Source organism: Piliocolobus tephrosceles, unplaced genomic scaffold (assembly GCF_002776525.5).
Source record: "Piliocolobus tephrosceles isolate RC106 unplaced genomic scaffold, ASM277652v3 unscaffolded_25736, whole genome shotgun sequence".
Taxonomy (NCBI): domain Eukaryota; kingdom Metazoa; phylum Chordata; class Mammalia; order Primates; family Cercopithecidae; genus Piliocolobus; species Piliocolobus tephrosceles.
In genome coordinates this window covers 89-5,250 of record NW_022308461.1, presented here as the reverse complement: position 1 = coordinate 5,250, position 5,162 = coordinate 89, and the positions used below count along the sequence as shown (strand labels likewise).

Sequence of the window (5,162 nt, the reverse complement as noted above, 5' to 3'; positions counted from 1 at the left end):
TTCAGAACCCCAAGCCTCTTTCCCAGCAGGAACCCAGAATCAGGTTCACGGAACACTTTCTGCCATGAGGATAAGCTTCCAGGTTCAAATACACATTATCTACTGAAATGAGCACATGTATGCCAATAGAAATGAATGAATTCATGAAAAAATGTTCATGAGTACGGGGGTGGTTTATGCTTAACTAGCTTACGTAAAAATTATTTTTTTGGCTGAGCACTCTGGCTCACACCTGTACTTCCAGCACTTTGGGAGGCTGAGGTGGGCGGATGACTTGATGTCAAGAGTTCATGACCAGCCTGGCCAACATGGTGAAACCCTGTCTCTACTAAAAATACAAAAAATTAGCCAGGCATGCTGGTGAGCACCTGTAATCTCAGCTACTCAGGAGGTTGAGGCAGGAGAATCCCTTGAATCTGGGAGGCAGAGGTTGCAGTGAGCCAAGATCTCACCATTGCACTCCAGCCTGGGCAAGAAGAGTGAAGCTCCAACTCAAAATATATATATATTTATATATATGAATGAATAGGCATCTATATATATATATAGTATGTCTGAATGAATAGGCATCATATATATATATATACACACACACACTAAATATTGGTATAAGAAATCAAAAATTTTTATCAGTCATGTTAAATCTAACTTATCAGCTGTCAACATGAAGATCCTAGGAAGTAAAGAAGGTACAAATAAGTGGAAAGGCATCCTGTATTCATGGGTAGGAAGACCAAACCTGACTAACACACAATACTACACACATGATCTACAGACTCACAACAATTACTATCAAACTGGTAACAGCCATCTGTGCAGAAATGGAAAGGATAATCCTACTATTTTAATGAATTTTACGTGCCTCAAGTAACCATGATGATGTTTAAAAAGAAATAGTGTTAGAGAATACACATTCATGAGATTGAAATCCACACATACAGAAAAATGCAGAAATTCAGACAGCATGGTTCTAGCGAGGGGGCACCCATAAGTTAAGTTTCACAGATATAGAGAGCCCGGAATTGAATGCATACATATACAGTAAACTGATCTTCAACAAAGGTGTCAAAAATACACAATGGGGAAAGGACAGCCTCTTCCACGAACGATGGTAAAACTGCATATTCTCATTCAAATAAAGACATAGAATGCTGACAGTGTGCTCAAGGTCGTGCTTCTCTCTCCATTTCCAAGACACTGAAGCTTTTGCAGTGAGCCCAGAGTGCATTTTCATTCTGTCTTTCATGCTCAAGAGGAGCTTTTGATGCCAGAGGTAAGCAGGAAAAACAGATGAATAAGTGTGCTGCCAAGAAACCTAACAGTTCATAAGGTGAGGATTAATTTCTCCTATGCATCTGGGCACATCACAGAAGAATTTTGTCTCCAGCATTAAGTAACTGCCTACGACAGAACTCTGTCCTAAACCAAAGGTTTTGAGATTTTGCAGTGGCAGAGGCAGCAAAGAGCAAGTGTTCTAGAAAAATCATTTTTAAATGATAAAGTAAGAAGAGGTGATTGAAAACACAGGATACTCAAAAGCCCATAAACATGACACTTCTCACCATGATGACATTAAACTCTGAAAATAACAAACTTCACTTATATTTGCCTTTTCTTTTTCTCTTTCTACACCCTCCCTAACCCTGCCAAGCAGCAGGTATAACATGAAGGTTGCTGGAAATGCTGTTTTATTAGATCCCACCTGAAGTCTTCTTGACTACCTGGAAAGGCATCCTCTTCCCTGCTGAGAGTCTCCAGAATCCACTCTTTAGACCCACCAACATCAGGATAAGTCAGTGAGAGCTGCACTCACTTCTCCTACTCCAGGTGAAGACACACTGGCTCACACAGAATCTCCTGGTTGGTCCTCTGGGTTCACACACATTTCTACAGCCCCTCTGCTCATAGCTATACACTTGCAAAATCATTTGCTCTCACCACACCTGCAATTTTTTTTTTTTTTTTTTTTTTTTTTAGACGGAGTCTCGCTCTGTCGCCCAGGCTGGAGTGCAGTGGCTGGATCTCAGCTCACTCACTGCAAGCTCCCCCTCCCGGGTTCACATTAATCTCCTGCCTCAGCCTCCCGAGTAGCTGGGACTACAGGTGCCCATCACCACGCCTGGCTAGTTTTTTGTATTTTTTAGTAGAGACGGGGTTTCACCGTGTTAGCCAGGATGGTCTCGATCTCCTGACCTCGTGATCTGCCCATCTCGGCCTCCCAAAGTGCTGGGATTACAGGCTTGAGCCACCGTGCCCGGCCAACCCCCAATATTTTTAACAGGAACCCAGATTAAGGTTTCTATATATTAAAGCCAGCAAGCTTGTTTCTCAGAAAGTGAGTTAGTTCAAGGTACATACCTTGGTCAGGCAACGGGAAAATCTGCAATGAGACAAAAGAAGATGCCGTGAGGATTAGATCAACTCTGCTGCATCCCTTACACAGATCTGTTAGTCTCCTGATGATTTCACAAAACTACTTGTGAAACACAAAACTACTTGTGAAAGCGTCAAGTCAAAGGCCAAACATTCTAGCATAGAGGACATGTGTGGAAAAGACAAGAGCTTTTCCCACAGAATTTCTCTGAAGGTGATTTAACTTGGTAAATGCACAAGGCCTAATCCAAGGAGAAAAACTGGTTTGGAGGAAAATCCCTCTGCAATACAGTTGATGATGGATGCTGTCCTTCAAAAACATCCTAGTGTGTCATGTATTAGATGAAAAGAAACTCAGACTGAACTCCATCCTCACAAAGAGAATTGTGTATGTTGTACCTAATGTGCTTTGTCATATTTTTATATCAAAATTAATTGAGAAGGAAAGAAATCAGGTGAAGGAAATAATGTACACAGTAGTCCATTTCTAAAACAAAGTGTCTTGTACTGGTTAGGTCAGCAAAGGACAGAAGAAATAGGATATGCCAGGCTCCTGCTTGGAAGGGCAATGCCTGCTTATTGGCCCCACCTCCTCCCCACTTAGTTGCCCTCACTTCAACCAAAGAAGATTAAGATAAAAGTTTACTAGACTGCAAAATAGCTCGCTTTGTCTGTTCTTATCAGCCTGCCCAGCTACAGCTGACTAGGATGGCAATGCATTGTGGGCTGCAACAAAATGCAGTAAGACAACCCTAGAAAAATACCTAAAGCCTCTCCCCAAAAATCAATAGGCAACACCTGGAAAGATTGTGACCCCATAGTACTCAGCCTATGAGGAACCAGGGGAGGGGCCTGCACACTAGGGGATAAATTCCTTGTGGAAACTGTGCTGGGTGTGTCTGCCCATAAGATACCGGATCTTGAAACGCTGTCATTCAAAGTCTCACTTTCGGCCAGGCAGGGTGGCTCACGTCTGTAATCCCAGCACTTTGGGAAGCTGAGGTGGGCAGATTACTGAGGTCAGGAGTTCGAGACCAGCCTGGCCAACATGCTGAAACACCGTCTCTACTAAGAATACAAAAATTAGCTAGGCATGGGGACACATGCCTGTAATCCCAGCTACTCAGGAGGCTGAGGCAGGGGAATTCATTGAGCCCAGGAGATAGAACCGAGATTGCACCACTGCACTGCAGCCTGGCCAACTGAACTAGACTCTTTCTTAAAAAAAAAAAGAAAAAGAAAAAGAAAAAAAAGGAAAGAAAATCTCACTTTTTCTATTTTCAGCTCCCTGAGTCCATTCTTTGGGTTTGGACTAGTGAGTTTGTTTCTCACATCAGAAAACCAACATCTCCTCAGAAGACAAAGAAAGGTGGTCTTACCTGGATGATATCAACATCCTCATCATCCTTATCATTATCATCATTATCCCAATCACCAATTTCACTTTGCGGTAGGCGTATTAAATTCAGATTGTCCTCAGAAGAACCTGGAAGGCCACAGAGGAAAGATCAGTGCCCTGGGTGTTTGTGACTGTGAGTCACTCAGGGAGCTTTGCTGGATGTGGTATATGGAGGTGGTTGATTAACAAGCATGGACTGAGTTGATGCTGGACTATTCCCCTGAGTGGAAGAGGGATGGCAGAGAAGGGGAGAAAGAAAGACATGAGACATGGAGGCCTTGGGCTTGTGCTAGAGGCATCAGGGAGCAACACAAAACAGTCAACCCCAAATGGATCTAAAATGCACACTGAGGGTCAATGGAAGAGTGCCTTCCTCCCTCTCAAATGTTTTGAAAGTCTTCTAAACAAACAGCATTTTCTTAACGTATTCAAGACCATGGCAGTACACGAGGATCCAATTATGATGGTACTATATTTAGCATCTGTTTTAAAGGATTAATTACTTAATTTATTGGTGAAATGGATTCAATTTCACCCAAATTACTCTACTCTACTGATCACACACTCTTTTTTTTTTTTTTTTTTTTTTCTTTTTTTCATTTTTTGAGACGGAGTCTTGCTCTGTCCCTCAGGCTGGAATGCAGGAGCATGGTCTCAGCTCACTGCAAGCTCCACTTGCCCAGTTCACACCATTCTCCTGCCTCAGCCTCCCGAGTAGCTGGAACCACAGGCACCCACCACCAGGCCTGGCTATTTTTTTTGTATTTTTAGTAGAGACACAGTTTCACCATGTTAGCCAGGATGGTCTCAATCTCCTGACCTCATCATCCACTCACCTCAGCCTCCCAAAGCACTGGGATTACAGGCATGAGCCACCACGCCCGGCTGATCACAATTTCTTTCTCATAGAGGTCGTTCAAAACTTAAATATTAAAATGCTACAATTAAAAATAGTCAGCCAGGCATGGTGGCTCATGCCTGTAATCCCAGCACTTTGGGAGGCCAAGGAGGGTGGATCACAAGGTCAGGAGATCAAGACCATCCTGGTCAACACGGTAAAACCCCATCTCTACTAAAAATACAAAAAATTAGCCGGATGTGGTGGCGGGTGCCTGTGGTCCCAGCTATTCGGGAAGCTGAGGCAAGAGAATGGTGTGAACCCAGGAGGCAGAGCTTGCAGTGAGCCGAGATCGCACCACTGTACTCCAGTCTGGGTGACAGAGCAAGACTCCACCTCAAAAAAAAAAAAAAAAAAAAAAGTCATGATTTCCTCCTTGTAAGTCTTCTTCTGGAACCAGGGTGTGTGCACACAACCTTTTGGACCCCTGCGATCAAGGGCTTCAGCAGCTCTGCGTCACTCTCCCTGAGGAGATTCCCTAAAGATCAAGCT

General features: G+C 43.4%; 1 long non-coding RNA gene across 1 annotated transcript; it reads right to left on the bottom strand.

Moving 5' to 3' along the window:
* Window positions 1-1,253: 1,253 nt before the first annotated feature.
* On the bottom strand, window positions 1,254-4,320 carry LOC111534769. Its single transcript, XR_002729207.1, has 3 exons — window positions 3,753-4,320; window positions 2,264-2,380; window positions 1,254-1,943 (listed from the first exon to the last, which is right to left on the bottom strand). It is a non-coding gene; the product is annotated as an uncharacterized LOC111534769 (long non-coding RNA).
* Between the last annotated feature and the right edge of the window lie 842 nt (window positions 4,321-5,162).